Below are 16,093 nucleotides of genomic sequence, written 5' to 3' on the forward strand. Positions count from 1 at the left end.
CAGATGACATTCCATGCATAGAACATATGGCACAATTCTATGTTTAATAGCAGTTCCTGAGCAAGAGCCTTGTTTCTGTGATTTATATTACAATATTACTAGTGTATAGGATGTATTTTGTTATATATTATGTAATGGTTTACTGTACAGTGCTGAGTGATTACATTGTAATGAATGTGTTGTACTACTGTGCTGTCATTTGTTTGTCAAAGGAATTTGCTTCCTTGTTAATCATACATTAAAAGAGATTCGGTTGTACAAGTCTTGTAACAGGTCTTGCCTGGATGAGCTTTATCTATGAGAAGCCCAGCATGGTGCAATTGAGTGTTGTGTATTCTTCTGCAATGCAACTGGGTGAATAGATTGAAACACCTGTAATAGAACTAGGATATAAAACCATTGCAGGCAGCCTAGAAGGCACTGGTTTGAAAAGGTGTTAAAAATTGTCTGGGAAGTAAAAGCGACTGGTCCGTACGACCTCAATGATTTACTGTCCTTTAATCCAAGTATAGAAAATGTAGTCCACAAAATGATAAACACGTGATGGAAACATCATAAGGGACAAAACAGCAAGGTAATTCAAACACATTTATGGTAAAGCACGGTAAAAAAAATTGGGAAATGATGATAAATCACATGTGACATAACCATACTAAATAGGGGTAATTTGTCTAATCTGTCTTGCTCAAAATTACTGAAGCAGACTTGTAAAAAGTAGATTCAGGTTTTATATATTGTAGGGTTATAGGGCAGTGTGGCTGTGAACAGTGTGTGTGGGGGAATGTAACATTTGCAGGGAAGGGGTTAAATCTATCCCTGCTAGCAATCACAGATGTGGCCCTTCCCCAATTAGGTAATTGATGCTATAAGGTAGGAGACCCTCTTTGTTTGAAGGAGGAGTTTATGCTGTGATGACTGTATTGTATTGTATTGTATTGTATCTGTAGTGAAGGCTAATGCTTAAGCTGCAGTTTTCTGTCTCTGGGTCTCTTGTGTGTTGTGGCTTACAGATCCAAGGGACAATACAAATGACAGATTTTTACATTTTGTAGATTTAATATTTTAGAATATAAATATTTATGTACTTCTGTTGCATTTATTTAAACAGTTACAAACTCGCTCTCTCTCACACACACACTGGCAGCTTTAGAAAAATCATATCACTTTATTAATAAATTCCCATCCATCATGCCACCTGATAGTGTACAGCATTAGTGGCATTGAGTTCTTGAAAAGGTGCTCCATATTCCAGTTTGCTGCCTAGCAAAAATCACCTACTTTGTAATTAAGTACTAGCTTAACTGCACACTGATAATAACGTACTGGCATTTTTATTGGGTAAATAACACTGGAGGTTATGGTTATATCTCAGTAAGGTGTGAGGTAGGCTCACTAACACAGCATGAATTGTTTCAAATTGCATCACCAAGAGCTACAAAATTAATAATAATATATAAAAAAAATCCAGTTGCTTTGCTGGCAGTGTACTCCTGTAGCATGTAAACCAGGGATATGGACAGTGCTTCAGTTATGGATCATTGTGTGTGTGTGTGGATACAGCTTGTTAAATGTGGTCTGGTGTCAGTTATTTATCATTGAGGTTTGCTACATTACTCTTAGTCATACAGTGCTTTTTTGGTTGCAAAACACAGCTGTGTTTTGTGCTCCAGATATCATTTTGGGGGTTAGGTTATACTTTTTATTCATTTTCAATACAGAGCGTGGTCGATTCCTACAGTGTTTAGTGAAATCTGAAGCTGTTTACAACAAAACAAGAACACATTACTGATTAGTTTGCGCATGTCTAACCTTGTTTCCATGGAAACCTGATAAGATAGGGGGAGACGTGTAAAAACAAGTGTACTAATCTAGAGTTCTACCCTGTGGCTCGACAGACGACTGTGCTTGCCTGCAGGAGTCAATGCGTTGCATTCACACTAATATCACTTGTTGCATGTTCTGCATTCTCTGTTCTAAGAACAGTCTGTTTCCCAATAGGACTAAAGTCTTCTGCTGAATCTTGCCACTGGTGGTAGAAGCATTGTGTAATGTCATAGCTGAATTGCTCAGAGCATTTGAGTCCACTTGATTAAATCCTTGCGGAATATTCCAGTAACCTCCAGGGTGCCCTCAGTATCCACGCTTGCACTACATGCAAGCCCCCACCAGAGGCGATACTTTTCTTGCAGAATGAGGCTGATTATAATATCCAGTCTGCTGATTCCATTGCATGGTCATCTCAGATTTGATTGAGCACCTTTTTCAAGAGCATTCCGATCTTATCATGACAGCCCTCTTACATTCATAGCACTTAAATACCTGTTGGTCTTGCAAAATTTTCATTATTTTTGTTGACAAAAGGTATTTTTCTTTTGCTTTTATATTTTGGTGACTGACCTGAATACCGGTAGCAGCATTTACATTACATCCTGGAAGATTAAATAATTTAATTATGAGTTTCCTAACCTTTAGTGATTAATTACTTTGCATTCACAGAACAAAATATCAACACACATTTGTTTTAAGGTAGTTTTGCTCATAATGGTGTAAGTAATGATGGCTTTAAAGGTCTATTGATGTTGAAATTAGAAATGCCTCCTTAAATTCTACCTAAGTTCATGGTCTTGATTGCTTTTTATATGTTATTCAGCATAATTAAGAAACAAACAACAACTAGCAGTACTGTATTTACCCACAATGCACCATCTTGTTGTTACCTTGTCAATATTTTGGGCCACTATGCCTTTAGGTAATTATAAATTACTTTTTTTTTTTTTTTTTTTTTTAATTTGGTGAGTCGTAATGAAATTGATTCTTGCTTAAATTTACTGATGTTAAACTTTAAAGAGTAAATAGCTTAAAATCCCTTTTTGATGTTCGACGTGAGAGAGTTACTTTGCTCCACTGTTCATTTTTAATAATGTATACTTTGTAACTATCGTGTGTTCCCTTTAGGAGTATTTGTGTCTGCACAAATCTAAAAAGCCTTGAAACTGTAAATTCACCCAGGATATTTTAAAACTGGATTGTTCAACCAAATTTCCATTATGTCACTTCTGACTGAATGTTCTGCATTTCATTTATTACAATTATATTATACATGTATGCATAGCAACAGCCATAATAAATTATTCTGTCCAAAAAAAAAAAAAAAAAACCCCACATGGTAAAACTATGGTCCAATGGTGTGCAGGATGAGCCATACAGTCAGTGGAGTGTAGGTTCGCTTCCTGGCTGCTCAATGTTGCCAGTTTTCTGTGAGGATTCTACAGGGAGCATTGCACTGGCTTTGGCTTTCCAGAGGGTTACTGAAACAAAATCTGCAGATCTAAAACAGTCCCTACTGGCCAGGATTCTAACGACAACCGCCCTTGAGCTCCTGGGTATAAACAGACCATTGACTTGCTCGGAGGATCAGAGGATTGTGGGGAATTGATTTTTCAGCCATTAGTTCAGACATTATATTCTACAGTCTACATACAAATAATCGGATCAGGCATGACTAATAAAATCTACATCATGTAGTTGCTGGACACTTCTAAGTTATGTTTTATATATCACTTATAGTTACCCTCCCATAGGTATTTAATACATAATCTGGAACATCCCACCAATAGAGGATTACCACAGAGATTCTGGAAATCCAATTTCAAAAGATGGGTACAAAGCCAATTGAAAGGGTATGGCTGATACTGTCATTACTAGGCTGAAACATGACTCTCATTATATCATACAGACATCCATATTTACATAATATACATAACAAAAGAGAATTGTCCAGCTCTTGCACCAGTTGAATTCTGAATTATTTCCCCCCAGGGGGCTGTTAGCAAGGCTTTCTGCGGTAATTTCTGGTGTTAAATTCAGATTGGGCACCAGCCAAACAGTGTGTAAAGAAATCCAAGCCTAATTACAGTACTTCCAGCCCTACACACCATGGGAGAGGAGAGGGATGGGGGTGTCAGGATGTAGGAGAGAATAGAGGGGGAGTAAACAGACACAATGTGAGGGGATGGAACCAACTTTGCAGCTCTCTCGTGAACTGCAAGGGAAGGTTTGGGAATAAATATTTTACTGGCCATTAAAGTTGAATTAAAGTTTTTAGACTGTACATAGTCCATTTAGTTATGTGAACGTATGCTGAGTGTGTTTTGAGACCAGACTAAATAAGATGTCAAAAAATACATCTAAGTTCCCATCAATTGTTGGACATACTGCAGTATAAGAACAGTCAGAAGGCATATAGTTGTTACTAAATCATATTTAAAGTTACAAGGACGATGCTTTTCAGCACTTCACAAGTGTAGCAAAAAATAAGAGTTATTTCACAATAATGGGCCATAACAAATATTATGGCTTATTGAACAGTACCACAATGGTAACATATACCAGTATACCAGTGATATCACAACTGTATGAATCATGTGCACAGGTAATCCATTGCAGTACCATAGTATGTCATCAGTACAAATGTTTGTTCCAAATCCATTATGTGGCTACAGCTTGCAAAGCTGTGTTCCTCTAATGGTGTAGTAGGGTTTCTTCACTGTACCCTAACAGAATCCCAGTCCTCCATATAACAATAGCACCAATCCATTGTGGAAGATTAAATGTATCAAGGGAGCATCAAGGGTTCTGAACAGAGCACTTGGCCGTGTCAATATCATACACTTGATGAGATGTTTGGCAGAACCCAGATTCAGATATTCACCAACCCACCACCCTGCCACTCATCTCGCAGACAATCATATCAGCCAACAGAGGTCAATAAATTATTCATATCCTTAGATTAGATAAATATGAACCTTGCTTCTGTTTTGCATGTGATTGAGATTTCGCATGACGACCGGGTGTCTGAGTTGTGTTTTATTTATTCATTTTTATTCTAATTGTACAAAGCTTGACTTAAAAGGTTATGGTTTTTCACTGGGATTGTGCTGTAGAAATGTAGCCCTTTTAGTGAATTGACCCTGTCTATTAAAATACCTTGCACCACAGGATTCCGGTTTGAAAAATATTTTAGCTCTGTGCCGTATCTGGCAACATACTGTGTTCTGCAATCTGCAAAATCCGCACTAGCAGTCTAATTAGTATTACTCTCTCAGAAAGAAGGTTCAAGCACAGAAGCTACCTTCACACACTTTGAAGCCTAACTTGATGAGGTTCTGATGTTATCCAATGCATTTGTTCCACTAGACAGGGTTGAGACACAATATGACAATCACTTGCTGCTCTCTCTCTCTTCAAGAATAATTCACCAAATTAAATTAGAATCTCATTAAGACAAAGAAAAGCCAACCTTGTAAAGCTGGTCATATTTTAAAACCTGGGCCGTTGACAACTGAAAGCAGACATTCATTATACAAAAAGCATATTACTTTGAATGAATGAGTTCCACTTCTATTTTAATTGGTATAAATTACTGTTTGACTATGTAACGCTATGGAATGAGGTTTAGATCTATAAATAATTGTATTTCATAAGGACTAAATCAGTAGCAATCGGACTGCACAATGCACATAGGCATAGTTATAAAATAAAAAGATATGATTAAAAAAAATAACAGTAGGTATTTTACTATATTTTGGCTAGGGCTGTGAAACTGTTAATCTCTTTGAGTGGTTTCAATCAAATTTCTAAGGAAATAAGCCAATCTGGTGGAAAAGGTATTAATATTTGGTAATACCTGGAGATGGAAGGGATATGAGAGCCGTTGCCTTGGGAAATTGTTGATCTTTAAGGGGGGTTTGAGCTGGGGAAAAAGGCTCCATATTAACAGCTGGGTTCGTGAGAATTGCTGAAAGCTTCTAAAAATGAACAGACATGGCTGTCTTAATAAGATTGCACTGCCTATGAAGAAATATTCTAGAGGGAATCAGAGTCAGCACGCTAATGGAAAAAGGTTTTCTACGCGGGAGTAGGATTTGAGATGCATTGTCAGAAAGCCATATGTGGCAAATTTGTTGAGGCCTAGGGTCAAATCTGCATGTGATCCTATCAGCAAATCTGAATTAAGGGTAGAGATGTGTGGGCAGGGAAATATTCACCTACTAGTATCAGTTAATGACATCCTTAGAACGTCCCTTGTCAGTTAAGTTTTCTTTGTTCACCCTTAATTGATTCCTGAACAATGTATGTGCAATTAACATTGAAATGCCCAGACTAAAAATTCCAATGCACAGTCCCGTGTAAAACTCCCCATTTGTATATACAGCATAATTTCTCTAAACTTATTTAAGATCTATAATTCGCGCACTTCTGTGTTATGAAAAACTAAGCCTCTGCAATATGATAGTAATACCTACAGTAGTATTATGTCTTCATATGGTCTATTGAGAAACGGTGTAATAAAAAAAAAAAACTGTAAAAAAACTAGAGAATATCAATATTTGTGTTATAATGGATCCATTAAAGAACCATCCCTTCTGTTTATTAGAATGGTTATATACATTACAGACTTGGACTGAGTAAAGCTGTACAGTCCCGGTACATTGGATATGACAGCTCCAAGCAAGCTCAAAGACATACTTAGAGAAAAATTATGATAACTCATTAGACACTTAACAGAACCCTGAACTATTCAGAATGATTGCAAACTAATAAAACAGTAAGGGAAACGAAAAAAGCTATATAATACACAAAAGGCCACCTGAGTTAAAATGAATGGTACACTAATAAAAGGGGGTTTTACTTTGTATTCTATAAAAATGTGTATAAAGTAAGAAATGTACCTGCAAGCTATTTCACACTGATTACGGGAAAACTATACAGCTCTCTTGTGCCCTAAAGACTTGTTGGTAGTTTTCTTATGCATTTAGTTGATCTTCATAAGTCAAAGTTCTCTCATGGATGATTCTTTGGATAGATGAAAAAATTAAATTAAAATGTAATCTACAGCAAATGTCTAGCAAGAACAGCTCACGTTCCATATGAATGAACTAATATCAATGTAATGTCTTGCCTCCGTCTCCTTTGCAATTACTGGTATTCTGTTTGGGGTCTTATAATTTCAAGCACAGTATTTTACACTTGACTGCACAGGTGTTCCCCGCTAAACAGAAAGGAGGGGAGAGTAAGATCTGTTCTAAATAGGATGTTCTGTGTTGTTTTAAATTATACATTGCCTGCATCTTCAGACCAGTCTCCAATTTAACAGAGGTCTGAAGCAATCAGGCGAGCTCCGTCTACCCAAGCAGAATTATTGCTGTAACAAATGCGGCAAATTGGGTGTCATCTCCACCTGTGTGCTGAGATTTGGAGTACAGATGTACTTCCAAATGCTTTTCTTTTGTTTTCTAGATTATACAACCCTGCCACTCTTATGCTTTATGCACTAGCCTCTATACTGTATTGTGCTTGTCCTTCGGCAATCTCTTGACTCCAATTGACTTATTTTGTAATAAATTGCTTTTCCATCAATAGTCTGCAGCTGTATCTGATCCTTAACCTAAGATTGAAAAATTTTGGAAAAAAAATTCTCAAGAATTCTCTTGAAATCTTCCATCTTACCTTACATAACAGCACATCCACTCTCAGACATAAAGTAGTGAAAAAATACAGTTAGCTGTTAACAGTGAATATAAGCACACCCACTGTTCCAAACCTTCCTTCTTTCTAATAAGACCATAAAATCTGTTACATCAGTCATGAAGTAAGGATGCATTCATATTGACAGTTGTACTAAGGCATATTTCCTTACATTTTATTCCAATTATGTTTTCTTGGGATAAAAGACAAAGCATCTTATGAATTCCCATACAAAAGCACAAATACTCCTTCTTGGACTGCCTAATGTTACCCCAAAAAAGGTAATCAAAGATGAATGCACATTGGGGTTTGTGAAACCAGTCAATAGTGTTTAAGGTGTGTGAGAAAAATCTGTGCCGCCACACCTTTTGTGAGAAACCCTTACGTAAAACCATGATTCTTTTATCCAGTCATTAAATATTTATTCCCCCTGCGGCGATAGAGTTGACTGAAAGCTAACCTTGAATTTTTGATTTGATGGCTCATGACAGGGTAATGGATTGATGGACAGTTCATCTACCCATTTTAAAAAGGCTGATGGACATAAATCCCTCCATATCTGCACAGTCTGCAAGCAAATATAAATAATCCCCCTTGTTTACAAGCACGGGAGCTTTATCTTATTGAAAACTGACAAAATAGTGACATAAAAAGAATCAGGCTTGTTTTGTCCTTTGTTTTTCTTGAACTTTAGACTGTGATGTTATAAAACAAGTTGTCAAGTCCGATTTTCTGTGTAAATGTTCTGAATTTTTACTGCTTAATTAACTTATCTGAGAGAACTTCTAGTGTTAGTGATGTTTACTGTTATAAACTTATTGCACTATTCTGAAGCAAGTGTAAAGACAATTTGTCTCAGAGGAAAACATCAAATGGAGCAGTATAAAACTAGTAAGAGACAACTTCGTTGTTGTAAGCAGAAGTAAAATTATTATTCTGAGTAGCTAGTTCCACGTTGGTAAAATTTTATTATTACTCTTTTTTTTTAAGGTTTTTTATGTCGCTCATCGGTCTGAAAGAAGAAAGACAACCATTGATGCATCAAAACCTGAAATAGACAACTCAGGAATTTAATTCAAGGGCTCCTATGTATTCTTAAGTGATTTATTTCTTCTTTGTAAGCTTCACTGGGTGTCTTTCTCTTTTCAGGCGAAAAATAGTGCTAATGACACAAAGGCTTTGAGCATTTCCCACATTTTCCCATGTGTTTTTTCAGTAGAAACTTTGTATAGCAGACAAAGTTTTTACAAGCTCTTGTTTGATTTTGGTCCAGGACCAGTTTCTCCCTGTTCTTCTTTAGAGAAAATTTCAAGTCGTGGTCTTTTATTTTTTTGCATGTAACAAAAGTGATTTGAAAAGCTGATGTCAGAGAACTGAACATGTACAGCCTTTTAATGATATTAAGACTGTTGAATCTAACTATGGTAATTATGTTGCATAACTTTGAAACTATTGAAAAACACTGTAGGGTTTACCGTGTAAGTAAAAGGTAATAAAGCTAGCTTTAAACAGAATACTTTGTAGCAGTGGGAATTACACATACTGTTGAAATGCATATATATGGTAGAAAGTCATGATGAAGGTATAAAATCTGCAAACTCAGTATTAGGGTAATGCAATCTTTGGATTTTTCTATTTTGTGGATGAAATATCATTGTTCTTCTCCAGTTTTAAATAACCATCTTCACTTGATATAATGATCTACATGCAAATAAACATTCTCCCATGAATTAACAGTATGATTTTTCAAGGACCCAGGCTCCCCAAATATACAACCCCCTTTATGATCCTTAGTCTTAGCTTGCAGTGACTTATTGTTTGTTGTTTTCATCTGTCAAGTTTCATTACTCAATATGATTTTTTTCTACAACAGCTATGCAATGTGACCAAGGGACTGCTTTAATAAAACATGACAACCAATAGATAATGCCATAGAGTGCTCTTTAAAATGCTGTGTAAAGCTGTCACAATTAATAATTGCAGGTCAATAAAGCCATCTTGAAAGCCATGTAAAGCAATAAGTTTATTTTGACTGAAAGTCTGTTCTACATTACAGATCTATTATTTGCTTGTGAATTGTTTCTTTTAACTACAACCTGTGCAATAAAGGCTGATGTTCACTGGTATTTCTACTCATGAAACATTAATATGCCATTAAAGGACACAATTGCTAAGACCCTAGTCTATACTTCGATCTTGCCTTAAATCACCCAAATTGAAAACAATTAACTTATTTCTTCTGTCATTGGCTGGGATTTACATTGTTTTTTAAGAGATCTGAATCACGATAATTTCTCACCAAATGTGTAAGCCCAAAACACAAGTACATAAAATGAAAATAAATGCCTCATGATCTTAGTAGGGGGACTTTGTATCCCGCTGTGGAGATACTGTCTCTGCCAATTTGATGCTCCCTGTGGGATCCCCTGCCAAAATCAGCAACTTGGTGCAGACAGAATGCAAACCTATTCCCGCTTGATTGCATGACTAAATCTGCACAGCAAGTGATCATTTATTTACCCGGTGAGCCAATCAGGGATCCGAAATATATATTTTTAAGTCTATATGTCATTCATATAAGGCTAAGCTATAATTTCTCAGTGATCACTATTTTAAGTGAAATTATAAATAATAGAAAACAGAAAATTAAGAGTTATTTTGGGAGGCAGATGTGTAACCCCAAGTGACACCCCTGAATATAAGCCTATTTCGTTACACTTTCTCCAGGATGTGTTTTCCACAGATAAGGCTGTGTTTACATGGTTTAATTGTGAGAAGGCTGTTCTGTGTTGTGTACAGACGTGCTTCACACTGTTCCAATCTGGTAAGGTTGATTTTTGCTCTTCTCCTGCTGACTCTCTCTTGTTAACAGAGCTTGTGTGCAGTGATCTGTGCATTATCACTACAAGCAGGCCTGTACTGATACAGGTGAAGTGGATTCCATTTGGACTGGAAAGCTTTGTGCAGGAACTTGGCTTTTTACTCAAAGCTTCTAAATGGATAATCTAGGCATTTTCTCTCCAAGCACTGGCTTGAATTATTCAAATCTTAATAAGTTAACTAGATTAGTTCCAGACTTTCATATTCATACTTGTTATGGCAAAATCTGTCATCCTGTACTATGTATTCACTTAAAAAAATTAAAACCAACAGTTCAACAGTGACATGCACATACATTTAAGCAATGCAAAATGTATATTTATTTTAATTTTGCTATTGGCTCATGTGACTGGATGCTGGTGAAGTTTAAATATTTGTTGTGTATTCAATCACATTCGAATCTTGACATTCTCTAAAGCTGAGGTGCAGCTTTTTGACTGAAATTGCCACTATCTATGACCGGATAGTTTTAAAAGCCATACAAAATCAACCAAAAAAATAAAAAGGAAGCACCATTATTTTAATTGGACTACACACCTCTTTGGTATTTTTGTCCTCTTTAAACACATCACAAGTTTCAACATATGCTTCTACAAAAAAAAAAAAAAAAAAAAAAAAAACTACAGAATTTCCAGCTTTAATCATTAAATCGAAAGCCATACTGTGGAGCTCAATGAGGCCTGTATGACTCTAGAGCCATACATTTTACAGTCCTGCTCTAAAGCATTGTTTCCAGTTCCATAAACAGAGGGCCTGTGATCATGAAAAGTGCACCAGATCACAGACTGTTCTATTAGCCACTAAGAACAATGTTATATTACAAGCCATGCATAGTTCACATCATACTGTTCTTACCGAGCATTTTAAATTTGAAAGATTCTACCAGTCAAATTTGTATGCGGATTGTGTGTCACAAGTCTGTTTCACTTGGGTGGAGATTCTACATAGACATTTTCATCACTTAAGTAGACATTAAAAATACATAAATATTGTGAAATAAGTTCAAACCGGTAAAAGGTTTATATTCAGTGCTATATACAACTATTATAAATCACATATGAGAAATCAGCCACTCACCATTAAGGGTTTGTCAGAATTCCAATAGATCTTACCCTGTGCACAGAACAAGCAGCAAAGTTAAAAACCAGACTTTTTATATTTAATAGTAGTTCATGAGTACAAACACACTTTGTGTAAAAGATGTTTCCATTTTGCATTTTTTGTATAGTCTCTGATTCAGATCACACCTACTTTTCTTCCTAACTCAAGTTTACACTGCTGAAATGTGCAGCTTTAAGAGCCAACAGTCTCCCTGTGCTCTGTGCAGAGGGGCTGTCAGCCTTCCTCTGCTGCACTTCCTTAATCACTGAAAAAAAAATTTATATGCGAATCAATTGGAATCACAGTCCAAAATCTTGCAGACTCTGTCCTGCTGTGTCTAAGCATTATCAACTACAAAATAATGATTATTATTATTATTATTATTATTATTATTATTATTATTATTATTATTATTATTATTATTATTATTTACTTGTGAATAATATATACATTTATTATATACTGGATATGATGTTACTGTATGTGCTTGCTACCTCTAAACATAGTAGATAAAACAAATCCATTTAAATAAGGAAAATGGAATTTAATTTTTGCATTTTTGGAATGGAAATATTAAGATGTATCACTAAATGCACTCCGCTTTTGGGGTTTATGACACACCTATTTCTCACTTACACTTAGTACTCTGATTTCTGACCTTATCATTTTAGATAGTTCCGCACCAAAGTTCCACACTACATCTACACCCTGTTTACTATCACTTGACCTATTCACCAATGGGATTCGAGCAATGTGTTGTAATATCTCCTATCTCTCGTGCTGTAGATACTCAATTTATTTCAGACTGGCTTACCTCAGAATATGTGATGCAGCTTTTTGTCTGGACCCAGATGGAATTAAAAAAAAAAGGGTAAACATGTTGAAAGAAAAGCATGCTCAATATTTATTTTGCACGTAGAGGGGAGACATTTCTTGTTACACATTAGCCATTGATGATAGAGTGTTTACTTTATAATTATATGTACAGCACAGACACCTGAAACAGTTATATACTCAATGTCAGATTAAAATGAGAATAGGTAATATTAACAGTAAGAATTATAAACACTCACAGATAAGAGGCAGTATATTCGGAGCTCCATATTTCAGCCTTGTTGAGAAATGAAACATACCAACTATTTGCCATTACATACAGCTATACATGAGCTGTAAAACTTACAGCTACTGTTTTCTAATACAACAGGTTTTATTCATCAGAGATCTCACACTGAATTACAGTGGCTAGGTAAGATTGATGTCTCTTTGAATCAATTCAGAGGTCTATAGCTAGTGACTGGACAGTTTTAAAGATTGCATATCAATCAAACCATACTACAGCATATAACAAATATGCTACTACTTTTACTGCATCTACCACCACATATAACAAGCAGTTGAGATGTTTCCCAATTGCTCAAAGTAATATTGGTAAACATGATGTATGGCCCATTAATATGAATTCCCTCAAACTGCCTCTTAATAAGGTGAGTGGTGTATTACTGTATTGCTGTCCTTTCGCCTAGGAGATCTACTACAAATGGTGAATTATACAACACAGCCAACTAACCACAGTGTAACCCTAATTAAACACATTTAAGGTTTTAAGGACCTTGTGTGACTATTCTAGATGACCACTCATACTGGTTTCTTCTGCCCTGCCAGTTGTGTTTTTGAATCTTTTGAATAATGTCAATGAATCTGCTGTATTGTTAAAACAAAGCTAATGACAGGAGTAAGAGAAGAGGGTGCTGATGTTGCATGTAAAGTGTACAGTATGATTGTTTTTCACAATAATAACACCTTTACTAACATGACTATCATAAAGACCCTGTGGACCACGACTGGAGCAAAGGAAAATATCTTTCAGACCATTAGACTAGCTACTCTTAAAAATAAAGTAGGAATTTACTTACCATGTTGTCTGAACATACTGCACTTTTCTCCATAATCAGACACACTTGGCATGATATATATATATATATATATATATATATATATATATATATATATATATATATATATATATATATACACACACACACACACACACACACAGTAAACGCATAGTGGGTGGTTGAAATTTCGCCCCAGATAACTAAGTAGTTTTGTTTTTTTTCCTTTGTTATTACACTGTTACGAAACAGCGATACTATGAGAAACTATTCAATAAAGTAATTTCAAAAGTCCAAAAGTAGAAATAACATATCGTTATTTATGCCATATGTTCATACAGTAATGGTTGCAAGCGTTTTGATGTGCGATTTCAGTACAATCACAACGTGCCAAATTAAACGATCCATGCTTAAATAAGCAACGCCAGCTGAAGCAAATTCAGCTGGAGTCGGTTTTTAAAAACATACCTATAATATGCAGAGAAGGAGGTGCTCTACATAAAATGGTAGTCGTTGGAAATGAAACCAATTATTATGCTTAATAACACATCATTTAAAATATGGATTCAATATAGAGCATTTAGCGCGCGTAAGCTGCAAAGACGGAAACACAATTAGATTAGATGCATTCCAATATCCAGTCCTTCAAAGAAATTGAAATTAATAAGATTTATATAATTGAAAAAGAAAAAATAAACAAAGAAAGAAAGAAAGATAAAAGTAGGCTACAGTATGTATTCGAGATCTGATAAATTCTCCCTCATTAAACTGCAATCAAACCCTTTTTATCAGTGGCATTTCCGTCTAAAACAGACAACATCACCATTGGGTACCTCTCATCTATTTCGTCGATTTAACGATATAAAACAAAGAAGAAAAAAAACACAGCATAGTAATACAAAATACAAATCAGTTTGTTGACTACAATTACAGAAATGTGGAAGAAATTAGCTGTTGACCGTAATATTGTATGATCAATATAAGCTCATAAGTCTACTACTAGTGAGAATGTGATTAACATAAGGATTTCTACAGAATTAGAAATTCGCTTTTTATAGTATGTCTACATTAATAAACCCCACAAATGGCGTACTGTAAATATGAAGCATCAGTCTTTAAGAAGATTATTGTAGCAATGCGCATATGCCACATTTTCGAAAATATAAGCTATTACAATCTTGGTACAATAGACAGTAATGTATCGCCGACAAAAGCATGCCTTACCTGTTAAATGTAGAATGAACTTGATGCATCAACAGTGCGTGCTATTCCTAATTGTCCTTTTCAGTCCTTCTAGATACGTACAAGAAGACCGCTTGCTTTCTTTTGTTGGTTTTGCTTTTCTAGAAGAACTGTTGCTGAGTCTTTATGTTGAGACTGCTTTGGCCCCCTTTGGAAATTGCCGCGGTTCCTAATTACACAACTAGGTTTTGTAGCTGTCCACAGTTCTAGGACGGAAACAGCTAAGATTACACTAGGAGCTGTCCGTGTCTTGATGTGCTGAAACAGATGGTGTGGTACCATTTGGAACTCCGCTTACCTGCAACGTCAAAGTAATTGCACTAAACTGAGAGTAGATACCCCATGAGCTATCTACATAGTCTAGCACCGACTGTATCTACTTGCTACTTAGAGCTGTCCACAGCACTGACAAAGCAATTGCATTCAATGAAAGACCTTTAAACGTTTTTTTTGTTTGTTTTTTTTTACAAGAAAATATCTCCGTTTTTTTACTTTTTTGTTTTTGTAAACATAGGTTTTACGGTAATGCGCTGCTCTCAAAATAATTTTCAGTTTTGAATTGTTTGAGAAATATCTCAAAAAAGCTGAGCAGTATTGTGACTAAAGACACGTAGAAGTTTACTCTATCCTGCTTTCTTTGGTGAAGTGTCCAGTCCGATATGTTGCTTCTGTAGATGTTTGATATTTTCATTGATCTAAAGCTGTTTTTTTTGTTGTTGTTGTTTTGTTTTTTTTTACATTGCAATTCTGACCTGTTTGTACGTATGTCCTAGTCTGTTAGCTTTAATTAATTGAAATCCCTTAATTTCAGTAGCTGAATAGTTATCTTTTCTAGATTCGACCACAGCAATGTTTGGATATGGCTTGTTGTTTTAAAGATAGCATTGATGGTGATGTGTTTTTATTCGCCCAGTAAGTTACTGCTATTGTCTTTATTTACGCAAGCCCGTGTCCATGGTTCTGATAAGGGCCAGTCGCTCTATCACGCTTCGGCAGAAACATATCTTTAGAGATCTGTTTGCTGAGACGGTTGGCTGTTGCTATTCTTGATTTATGTGCAAGTCCAGGCTTGGTAGTTCTGATGTGTGATGTTGGATAGCTCTTGGTGAGATTGCAATTGCACACCGATCAGAATAGAGATGGAACCTATAGCCCTTTTCAGACTTGCCACCTACTTCGACCGATAATGGAGGGAGGAGTCAGCTGTTTCTAGAGGATTTCTCATTATACTGCCTTAAAGCCTGGGTCATACAATCTAATTTAAAAATGTATTATTCTAGACCATTAAATGCCTTTCTGAATAACGCGTTAATTGCATCTCTCCTTTTCATAATCACCCCCTTATATTTGAATGATTTTTGACGAAGAACTGTGAGGTATCTCAGCACGCAGTAAAAAAAAAAAAAAAAAAAAGAACTCTTTCATATAGATGTTCTATATATCATGTATGA

At 35.7% G+C, this 16,093-nt stretch overlaps 1 protein-coding gene across 1 annotated transcript in view; it reads right to left on the reverse strand.

The window, feature by feature from the left end:
• The window catches only part of LOC121298475 (metabotropic glutamate receptor 3-like), a 33,132-nt gene extending 17,330 nt beyond the window's left edge, over window positions 1-15,802 (reverse strand). Inside the window, exon 1 of the mRNA XM_041225600.1 lies at window positions 14,625-15,802. The gene's annotated coding sequence lies outside the window, so the exon portion shown is untranslated. The remainder of the gene's footprint in view (window positions 1-14,624) is intronic.
• Window positions 15,803-16,093: the final 291 nt, after the last annotated feature.

Source organism: Polyodon spathula, chromosome 23 (assembly GCF_017654505.1).
Source record: "Polyodon spathula isolate WHYD16114869_AA chromosome 23, ASM1765450v1, whole genome shotgun sequence".
Classification (NCBI taxonomy): Eukaryota; Metazoa; Chordata; class Actinopteri; order Acipenseriformes; family Polyodontidae; genus Polyodon; species Polyodon spathula.